Genomic DNA, 12,027 nt, shown 5'->3' with positions numbered 1-12,027 from the left:
GGTGGGCCCGCCCTGGGGACAGTTGCAGAATGGGAGAGCCCTCTTTTCTTGAATCCTGCTTGTGGGCTCCCACAGGCATCTGGTTGGCCACTGTGAGAACAGGATGCTGGACCAGCGGGACCACTGGCCTGATCCAGGAGGCTCTTCTTATGTTTGCTTCCTCCTTTTCAAAAGGGAAAGGCAGAACACGGTGAGGGAAGCAACCACCCCATTGCCTCTATCTCCCACCTTCATCAGAAACCCCCTTCATCAGATCATGTCAAGGCAAAGAACCCTTTCTCTTTACCCACGTCTTCCAAAGGGCAAAGCAGCAGATCACAGTGAGGAGGGAAATCACCTTTCTCTCCACCCTCTCCTTCCTGGCAAAGGTCCCAGACACCATCACCACTTAGGTAGGCAAGAAAAAAGGAAGCAAAGTGGGAAGGAACCCTCATGACACTGTTTCTCTTTCCCTTCCTTCAAAGACCCTTCAAAAACTTTGCTGCCACCACCAATTTGCCCCCAAAGACCCTCCAAAAAACCTACAAGAGGCAGGCAGCCTACCTTCAGCTGCAACCACACAAACTCACAACCTTCCAAAGAGAAAGGGAAGAGGCAAGGAAGGGGGCCCTTCTGGGACTGCTCTGCAGAGTGGTGTGAACCCGTGTTGCCAACTTCAGGGCAACATTTTGATACACAGTTTGCCTTCTGGAAGGACTAGAGACTTACTTGGGGGAGAGAAGAAAGAAAGCTCAGGGCCTTGCTTCAGTTGCACCATGGATACATCTGGCTTTGCTACTCGCCAGAAACAGCCATATCAGAGGCAAATGTCAGGGAGGTGCCAGGAATAGTACATAGTGACCGAAAAGTCTTCATGGGGCATCCTTATTTTTTTAGAAACCAGCTAATCAAAACTATCTCTAATGTGTAGATAAAACAGCCATGCCACAGGCTCAGTCATCTACACCACTCTTGGAATGGTTGCATAGGAGTCCCACCTCTGTGGAAAAGCTCAGGGGTCACATGACGAGGCCCTCCTGCTGGGAGGAGCCTTCACACACACTTCGGTGGAGAAAATGGAAGGTAAAACTTGAGTGGAGCTACTAAAATTAAATATATGTCTCTTTCCAAGGAAAAGAGTTGTGCATGTAGGTGTAACTGTATATGTGTGGTTCTGTATTAAGGGTGGGGGGGTGGTTATGGTCCCATCCACTAGTACTGAAATACAGCCCCAGCAGCTTTCAATAAGGTAATGCAGTGCTCAGCCTGAAAAAGGTTCCCTCGCCCTGATATGCCACCATCTGTACTTAATTTTGATTCAAGACAATGCAAGTTAGATCTTGATATCATCTGTTCTGCTGCTACTGGTAGACACTGTGATATGCAAGTGTTCTCTTTAATTGGGAACTCTTTGATATAAAAGCAGCACGTGTTCTTTTTTGTTTTAAACTCAGAATGTTTTGATGTTAAACGAGATAAGACCTTACACATCAAAGCAAGCTTGGACTGTGTATCTTTGTGATATTGATTCCTTGTGGACACCTGCTGTGCTTCTGAACTTATACATCCTAATTCATGCCTCCAAGAAACCGATTACAGTTGCTTTAACTAGGAAAGTTTCAGGGCACTGCTGTGATTCATAGAAGCAGATGCTTTGAAGTGGTGAGGTTTCTTTATTGCACTGTGGGATATGCCAAAAAGTGGGTGTCCAAGTGACACAAACATATATTTTCTGCTCTTCCGGGTAAACAAGTGTTCAAATAACCTGTCTATCTTTCTTCCAACAATTTATATAATAAAATTATTTAAAATTTGTATATGTAAAGCTACCTAGTTATTGGATTTATTCCAGAAAAAATCAGACATGCTTATGTTCCATGGAAAGCACATAATTTCCTCTGAATGCCAGTTGCTGGGAACTGCAGGTGCTGGAACATTTGCAAAGCTAAGCAGGGCCCAAGGTGGTTTCAAATTGGATTGGGGACCACATGTTGAAATTCCTGCATTGCAGAGGGCTGGACTAGATGGCCCTTGGGGTCCCTTCCAAGAGTGGTGGAGGAAGCCACTTGGGTGCCTGGGGCGGTGCCCAGGGGTGGGGAGAGCCACCCATGGGGGCGAGGTGCACCGTGGGGCCGCTGGAGTCTGCCTGCCTCCCCCCATACAGCCACCCTACAGCTGGGGGGGGGGCAGCGGGCGGACTGTTTGGGCAGCGTCTGGAGAGACGCGTGGCTCAGGCACACTGCAGACCCTGTGGTGAGTGCCGCCTGGCATTTTGTCACCCCCCTCAGTGGTGGCACCTGGGGCGGCCTGCACCCACCGCACCCCCTTCCTCTGCTCCTGCCTTCCAACTCTACAATTCTGTTGCACTCAGGTGCTGCATACAGGCTTGCCATAGGCGTCAGGCTGACTGCCCTGAGAGTGCTGGCCTGGCCTGGTCAGTAATCTTCTTATACAGTGGTACCTCAGGCTAAGTACTTAATTCATTCCGAAGGTCCGTTTTTAACCTGAAACCGTTCTTAACCTGAAGCACCACTTTAGCTAATGGGACCTCCTGCTGCCGCCGCACCCCCACCGCACAATTTCTGTTCTCATCCTGAAGCAAAGTTCTTAACCCGAGGTAATATTTCTTGGTTAGCAGAGTCTGTTACCTGAAGCGTATGTAACCTGAGGTACCACTGTATTCTTATTGCTTTCATTAGGAGTTTGAAAAGCTTGACTTTCTTTGCCCCATCAGAGCACTCACTCCAGTCGCAGCCGGGTGATGCTGCTAAGGTTGAATTGGGAACAAAAACAGGGCAGAATCTAGCACAATTAACTCATTGCTTCTCATGTGATTAACACGCATGTGAGGGCGTGAAATGGGACCATCCCCGCTTCTCCCCCCATTGCTGCCCCTACCCCTGTTGTGGAGGGGAGTGACTCAAAATCAGTCCTCCTGTCAGGGAAATGTCTCCTTGCTCACCCAGTGCAATATATTCCACCTTCTCCTTCTTTAGCAGAGTGTCTTTTCATCCAGTGGAGTAAACAGCTCATGTACATACATGAAACAAAGCTTTGATAGTAGAAAAATGCAACATAGAAACATACTGATGGAGAGAAACAACACATCTTGAGACAAGGGACAGTTAGTCTGACGACCTGAAGGAAGGGGCCGATTCTAGAGTACAGCATAAAAGCCCAGCCAACGAGAGGCCAGGTATTCTATTAATCAAATTAGGCTTCAGTGCTTTTCCTGCACCCCGGCTACCCCCCCAGTCTCCTGCTGGGAGAATCTGGGAGACATGGAGCTGATTTATAGGCGTGGACTCCCCATGCGATTTAGAAGCCCAGAACATGTAGATTCCCCTCTTCCAACTTCCCGCCCTGTGCATGGATAGTGAGGGCCCAGCAGTGTGGATTCATCCTACAACAATTGTACGTTACGCAAAAGTAAGCATCACTGAATTCCACCGGGACTGCTCCCTGATATGTACAGGATTGCAGTCTGAATTAGTCTTAAAGCTGCAACACAGTGCTCTTAACAAAGGAAGCCATACATTTCCAGACTGGTGAGAAAAGACTATCCCCCCTACCCCCACATTATCCATCTCTACATCTCCCCCCCCCCGAAAGTGGAATAAAGTGCAGGGATAAGTGGACCAGGACTTGGGAATTCAGGGTGAAGACCACTACTCAGCCATGAAACACCAAGGGGCTGATTAAACAGCTGCATATTCTGGCAGGAGGTGGGACCTGCTTGGTGGGAATTGCCCCTTTCTCTGATACTATTAAAGTTACCTATGCATTGTTTGAACTGGCATTTCAAAAACATGAATTGAAATTTTGCAGATAATCTAAACCATTGGAATGCCTTCCAGAGGCACTGAAAGGTGCTGCTGGACTTTTTAGTTTCTCCAGGGTAGTCTAGGAAACACCTGGACTTGGTGCTCCGAACAAGAAATGTAGCTTCCAAGCTGCTTAGTACCCCAGAATCTATACTATGCTCAAGGTCTCAAACAATAGACAATGCTCTCTTTTCACTAAAACAAACTGTCGAGTTGTCTTTATTGTCCAAATAAGAAACTGTACAGCAGATCTGTGATCAGAACTGTCAATGTTTTCATTTTAACTTGAATATAGCTATGTTGAGGGCTTCTGAATTTGATGGGAACAATGGTTCCGGAGAAGGGAGCATTGCTTAACCCGTCTCCCCTGTGATATAGCAATATTTCTTGAGCTGGTGGCACAAGGAGAAGAGGACATACCCAAACTGGAAAACAGCAACAACCAACTCTCCTACCACCAGTACTCTGATCAAATTTGGTGTCCCCCATAACGGCTTTTGAATAAAAACACCTGAGATCTCATCAAACCCCCCACTCCCATTTCATGTAGTTTGGTGCTTATGTGTGACTGCACACTGGAAAATGAGTGTGGTGGAGTCTCCTTCTTTGGAGGTCTTTAAGCAGAGGCTTGACAACCATATGTCAGGAGTGCCCTGATGGTGTTTCCTGCTTGGCAGGGGGTTGGACTCGATGGCCCTTGTGGTCTCTTCCAACTCTATGATTCTATGATTCTATGATTCTATGATTCTATGAAAATGAAAACCAATAAATCATTTGCATGGTAGCAGTTCCCCCTTCAGGTAAAACTGTAGTATTTCTCACCTCTATCTAAATAGTCAATATATAAGTGAAATTATCCTTTATATTATTCATTCATTTATTCATTTATTTTGCTTACCAAAAGTTAAGGGACTCACAGGAAAGGACTTATACAGTGGTAAATAACATAAAACTCTTAAACATCTGGTGTTGCCACCCTCTAGACTTCTTGAGGAGCAGGCACCTGAAGAAGGGCATCAGATGATGGTCTCAGGAACCAGGTTGGCTCATATAGGGAGAGGCAGTCCTTGAGGTACTGCAGTCCTGAGCCCTTTGTCCCTGTGAGCAACCTGGCCGCCAAATTCTGTACCAGCTGAAGTTTCCAAACCATTTTCAGAGGCAATCCTACATATAAAGTATTACAGTAACCTAGAGGGCTCAAATGGGCTGTGACACAGCAATTAACCTTACAGTCCTAGGGAAACCCAGCCAGATGGGTAGGGTATTAATATTATTATTATTATTATTATTATTATTATTATTAATAATAATAGAAAAACTTCCATAAGCAAGTAAATTGTACTGCTGTAGAAATTCATAACTCATTTTAAAACTTTAGGGAAATCTTACTGCAGAAAGGAGACAACATGTATTGTCCAAACTGTTCTGAGGTAATAAGCTAGTTGCCCATAAAGGAGGCCGCTCGCTGCTTCAACTCTACCACCGAACAATATACAGTGGTGGGTTACATAAGAAGGTAACTATTAGACTTTTTTCATACATCCACATCACTAGCATTTGGGAAACACCACTGTCTTCCAAAAGGCTTTTGAAAATTTAATTCTCTTGGAACTGAAAACTAGTTCTGATTTTAGGTGGCATATAACATGATGCTGTTTTCTGCTTCACTGTTTTTGTTGGTTGGTTTGAATTACATTTTTATTTACAATGTAACAGTGTATTATCTTGCTGAATCTATATTTATTAGCTGTTTTGATGACCTTAATGACAGATGATCTCCGTAGACAACTGGATCGAGGCGGGTCAGGACTGCTGATCCTTTTAGATTTGTCAGCAGCCTTTGACATGGTCGATCACGATCTTCTGGACCACCGCCTCGCCGACGTGGGGATACAGGGCATAGCCCATAAATGGCTGTGCTCTTTTACCTCTGGTCGGGGACAGAGGGTGGCGCTAGGGAGGTAGATGTCGTTGTGCCACTCCTTGGTGTGTGGAGTGCCGCAGGACGCAATCCTCTCCCCGATGCTTTTTAACATCTTTATGCGCCCCCTTGCCCAGATTGTCCAGAGCTTTGGGCTGGGTTGTCACCAATATGCTGATGACACTCAGCTCTATCTGCTGATGGATGGCCACACCGACTCGGCCACAGACACACTGACCAGATGTTTGAAAGCTGTGGCTGGATGGTTTGGTGGGAGCCGATTGAAACTAAATCCTGCGAAGACAGAGGTCCTCTGGCTGGGTCGGGATGGCATGGGGATGAGGGACCAACTCCCTTCTCTTGCGGGGGCCCAATTAGCGCCATTGCCTTCTGTTAAGAGTTTGGGTGTAATCCTTGACGCCTCCCTTTCCATGGAGGCGCAAGTTACAGCAACAGCCAAGGCGACATTTTTCCACCTTCGCCGCATCAAGCAGTTGGTCCCTTACCTTTCCCGCCCCGACCTGGCCACAGTGATCCATGCGACGGTCACCTCCAGGCTTGACTACTGTAATTCGCTCTACGCAGGGCTGCCCTTGAAGCTGTCCCAGAAACTCCAGCGGGTGCAGAATGCTGCAGCGAGGCTCCTCACGGGGTCTCTGCCATGGGAGCATATTCACCCAGTGCTTTTCAAGCTGCACTGGCTCCCGGTGGAGTACAGGGTCAGATTTAAGGTGCTGCTTTTGACCTTTAAAGCCCTTCACGGCCTAGGACCCTCGTACCTACGGGACCGCCTCTCCCGGTATGCCCCATGGAGAGCCTCAAGGTCCGTAAATAGCAACACCCTAGTGGCCCCGGGTCCTAAGGAAGTTAGATTAGCCTCAACCAGAGCCAGGGCCTTTTCAACACTGGCTCCGCCTGGTGGGACGCTCTGTCTCATGAGACCAGGGCCCTGCAGGATCTGATTTCTTTCCGCAGGGCCTGTAAGACAGAGTTGTTCCGCCTGGCCTTTGGCTTGGAGCCAATTTGATTCCCTCCCTCCCTCTCTTTCTTTTTTCTTTTCCTTCTCCTGCTGCGATGAGGCTACATTTTAATATTTTAATGTTCCATTATTTTAATGTTGTATTTTACTTTTGTTTTTAAGTTGTAATCATTCATCTTGTTTTTATTATTGCTTGTAAGCCGCTCTGAGCCCGGCCTTGGCTGGGGAGGGCGGGGTATAGATAAAAAATTATTATTATTATTATTATTATTATTATTATTGAAAAGGAGGATATTTCTAACAGAAGTTTGTTCACACCTGTAATTCTGCCTTCACACAAATACAGACAATATGTGTCCCTAGCAGGTTTTCTATTTATTACAGACTATGCTTCTGAAATTATGAACAGGGGGCAAAGTGTATTTCATGATTCACTCAGAGGCATCTTTCCTTCAGCCGGACCCTTTCTTCTCTCAAACATATTCTCATGGGAAATTGCATGGACACAGATGAACACTTTTAAAGACAGACTTAGACTGTGTACACATTACAGGCTGAAAATGCAACTAGGCCATTATTTTTCTCAATTCGGATTAAAGCTAGCAGGGGGTAGGATACATTAAAAAAGAGTATTTCCTAAGAACCAACAGGATGGATAAAAAGTTATGGATTGTGGCTAACATCATGTGTACACCACTTTCTAAAAAAGTGGTGGGAGCACAGGATACAGAGCAAATTGGAGTGTGTATGAATTCTTCCTTGGATCATTTCTAGAGGAATAGCCTGTTAGTTCACTTTTCATGAGCATCTGTGCAAAGTGTCATGTCGCCTAGGGGGTCTGAAGGTTTACCTTCCCTGAATTGGCCCTGTCAGACATCGCCACTGCCTTTGCAGCACGGTAAAAGCCAATGCAGCAAAAATAGCTTCCATTTTCTTTGAGGGCCTCTTACTTTACTTTCTCACAGCATCCAAGTGCATTGTGCTAGCAGGGTCAAATCAAGTAAACTTAGCCTATAAGAATAACTTTATACTCCTATTGGTGGGGGGGGGGGGCTCTTTTCTTTCTAGCAGTGCCCCTACTGCTTTTGGTTCCTAAAATTTTGGAGTGGCTTGTGCTTGCACAAGGTTTACAATTTCTTTCCTCTGATTAATCTAGTTTTTATCCTGTTAATTCTACTGAAAAGTTGTTTAACATATATTACTGACTTCTCCCCTATCTGAACAGTGTCACTTGTTTTAATTTCTCTTGCTGTTGGATCTTTCTCCTGCTGTTAATCATGCTGTTCTTTTGTCATCATTTTGTAAACTTAGCTTTTAGGGTGCTGTTCTGCATGGTTATCATCTTTCCACTCCAGCCATTCCCATCATGTTTCTATTGGGGAGCATTTCTTTGATTCATTTCCTCAATCTGTTGGCAAACTCCAGGGTTTTGTATTGTCATCTATTTTTCCCTGTTGTCACTTGCATGCTTCTGGTACTAGTTATAACTAGTGTAGAGGTAGGCTTTTGATATTTCTACTTTAGATGTGTCCAAGAAGTCCACCATCTTCTTTACCACACGTAACTGCATGAGTAACTCCCTGAATGGTCTGTTTTGTGCCTTTCTTCCACCTCATTGAGGATTTCATAGCTTTGTTTTGCTTTTTATGTTTGAATGAAGCAGCAGAGATGACTTTACTGCTGTAAAGCTGCTCCATATTATAGTAAAATCCTCAGCTGAATCAAAGTTTTACAGCAAAATGTGATCAGTTTAGACACCAGATACTCATTATTTAAAGTTTTCATTCTGCAGCATGATCTAGTTCTAAGAGTTAGATTTTGTCTCAAAAAAATAATTCTAGATCAAGATTACAGGAGCATGGTCCACAATTCCACAAAGTTCTGTCTTCATTAAGCTTATAGCATTACTCTTAGATAGAAAGGGTATTTGGCATAATTTTTTCCAAGCCTGCCAAGACTGAAATGGATATCTAAGCTGTGTGCTTGTAAAGAAAAAATATTGTTATTTTCAGACATCTGGGAATGTATATAGAGTAACATGGATAATAAATCATGGAAAACTAATAAAGCAGATTATTATTTGGTTTGGTTTGATAATGCTAACAACAATTTTATGAATTTAATTAATGCAGCTTACCATAAAGTGTATAATCAATTCTACACTGACATAATTGACATTAGCAAAAACAGCAAAGACTATTTGTGGCACCTTAGAATCACAGAATCATAGAACCATAGAATTGTAGAGTTGGAAGGAACCCCTAGGGTCATCTAGTCCCACCCCCTGCAATGCAGGAATCTCAACTAGTCCATACATAACAGATGGCCATCCAACCTCTGCTTAAAAACCTCCAAGGAAGGAGAGCCCACCACCTCCCAAGGGAGTCCATTCCACTGTTGAACAGCTCTTACTGTCAGAAAATTCTTCCTGATGTTTAGTCAGAATCTCCTTTCTTGTAACTTGGATTCCTAAGTTCTGGTTCTAGCTTCTGGAACAGGAGAAAACAAGCTTGTTCCATCCTCCACGTGACAGCCTTTCAGATAATTGAAGGTTGTGGTGATACCTTAAAGAATGTTGTTTTTCTCAGGGCCTAACGCAATGTTATGGGAAGCACTTGGCTGCACAGCTCCTTGGTAATAGCTGGTAAAAGAAACAGACTGATTGCTATTTGCAAAGGGTAGGGAAAGCTTCCCGTTATGACATCACATAATTCTTTCACCAAACGTTTATGTGGAAGTGTGTGGGTAAGAGGTAAATGGGTTTGGCAGTAGTCTATATAACATGCCATTTACACTGAAAGCATGTGAACGGGGCCTGTTGCTCTTTCTTTTTTAAAAAGTACTATGCCTAGTGGTTTTAAGTGATTTATACATTGTGAGGGCAAAACATAGAACTAACAGTATCCCCAACAACCCCCCGCTTAAAGCTTTTGGCTCTTAGTCATATTTTTCAACTGTTAGTTTTACTTCATGTTTTTCAGCATCCCATTACCTTCCAAGCAGTAAGCAACAGTAATCCCAAGCGGCAGTGGGACATTAATTAGTATATGAGGAAATGGCCCTTATTACTGCTCCTCTGCTGCAGCCCACGGAGGTGCTTTATAAAGCACACCACGTACAACTGAGGTATCTCATTTATTCCTTTCATCACCCAAGAGTTTACCCTTCAAAGGATGCTAAATTGTCTTTCTGCAGTGGCAATACTTATTGGTATTAAAGTCCAAACTATTGATGCTGCATTAATGCTGAGGTAAGACTCAGGGTTTAGGTAGTGCTAAAGTACATTTGCACTGAGCTTCACAAGAAATGGGACATGCATTTATTTGCCGTGTCAGCTCTCCAGTTCATTTTCAACAGTTCCAGGCAATGCACTGTATCACTTGTTTAAATTACAACTTAAGTAACTTCAAACAAGAAGCTTCTGGCATAATATACTCCTCTCATGTGACTGTGTCACCTCATAAATCACACGAGGGGGTTCCTGATTTAAAAGTGTCCCCTGTTTTGAACTGGGCAATGCCAAACAAATAACAGCACCCCTTCCTACCCCTCGATGTGAAATCTGACATAAAAACAGCCATGTGTCATATCACGAACTACACACTTGAATTTACATGGACCATCATGAAACAAGTATTCAGATACCATTGAGCATCTATGATATGTTCCCAGGATCACTGTTAAGAGAAGAGGTCCTGACAGACCACTCACACTTTTTTGCTCAAGATTCCTGGGTTGTTACACCAAAAAAGGTTGTCAGTTCTGCCACAGCTATCTGCCTGCAAACCTTTGCAACTCAATGCTTTTCAGAAAAAACTACCTTCTTCCAGTATCTGTCAGAAAGTCATCTTTCTAGCAGTCATTTTACTTACTGTTTCCACAGAAGATAATTGTAGTTACCCAAAGCTTGTATGTTGGTCACATCTGGTAGAACACATCTGGTGTTGTTGTTGTTTTTATATTTTTATTTATACCCTTTTTCTCTAACAGGGACTCATATGCAAATATAATCATATATGCAGTAGATAGCAAATCAAAGTAAAATGTGTCTTTTAATGTTTATCTCCATATGACCAATTCTGTTCACTCTTGCTGATTTTTAAGTTAATTTGAAGTAGAAAAATCCAAGTTGCAGATCCAAGTATTACGTGGCAGAATGTGGCTTATTAGCATAATTATTGAGGAAGCTAAACCCAAAGAGCCCACAGGAATAGGGCTCACAGGAATGGGACAAACCGTGTTCCACACTTCATGTCAAACATCAGTAGGAGATGGGAGAAACTGCTGGATAAGATACACTTGGAAGAATACTCCCATCCTTTTGTCGTTTTGCCAAAACAGAAGGCCAAACAATACCTGATTTCAAAGGCAGCCAAATAAATGGATGATATCTTAACTGCAGCAAGGAGCTGGTTCCAGAGCTTACAGTAGCTGCCACCATCAGAAAAACCTGTTCAGTAGGGCCCACCTGCTGACAGACAGTGCGACTGCCAAAACTATTTTCAGTGCCTGATTCTGTTCCTTAAACTTTGGCACTGGGAATCTTTTGGTGGTCTCAGCAAATATGATGTGGGTAGCCACTGCTAAACAAGCTCTGGAACGATCTCTCTGCCAGGTGTTGTTTAGTTTTCAGGCTAGTTTAGAAATAAAAAGGCAAACATACTTGGATAATTTGATCAAATAACATGGTGGGATGGGGTGGGTTGGAGTAAAAGTGTAAAAGATAACATAAAAAAATTGAACAACAAAATAAAACAACAGGGCATTAACATTTAGAGCAAACAGTAAAAGAGCACTAGACATAGTCAAACCCTAATATCAGCAGCCGATAAAACAGCAACAAACTGATGTTTTGGTGAATAAAACCTCTTTTTCTTGTCAAAACTGCATTGTATTAATAAAGCAACCATTGCTAAACAGGCCACTCTATTAAATATACTATTAATAACAATCTGGTTTCCTTTTCATAGGCACCTAACCGTTTCTGGGCTCAGTTTAAATCCCCAAACACTTTGGCATTTGGTTATCTGAAAGAAAGTTCACACCCATATAAATGGCCTGCACAGGGTACAACTAGACAGTTAAGATTTTTTTTTGTTTTGTTTTCAGCAGGCTTTTATTTTTAGTTGCTGCTCTGAATTCAGAACTCTTCCGTTTTAACTTTCCTCCCTGCAATAGTTGCTTTGGTTTTATGATTTTATGCTATATTTGGAAATATTTCTTTGCACACGTCTTTGAAAATCTCACCTGAAAAACTGGTTATAAACTGGTTAAAGTAGAATAAAAATAAATAAAAGCGGGGATGGTACACCAGGAACAACAGT

Source organism: Podarcis tiliguerta (genome assembly GCF_965153285.1).
Source record: "Podarcis tiliguerta genome assembly, chromosome: 7".
Classification (NCBI taxonomy): Eukaryota; Metazoa; Chordata; class Lepidosauria; order Squamata; family Lacertidae; genus Podarcis; species Podarcis tiliguerta.
Note: the sequence above shows the minus strand (reverse complement) of the source record.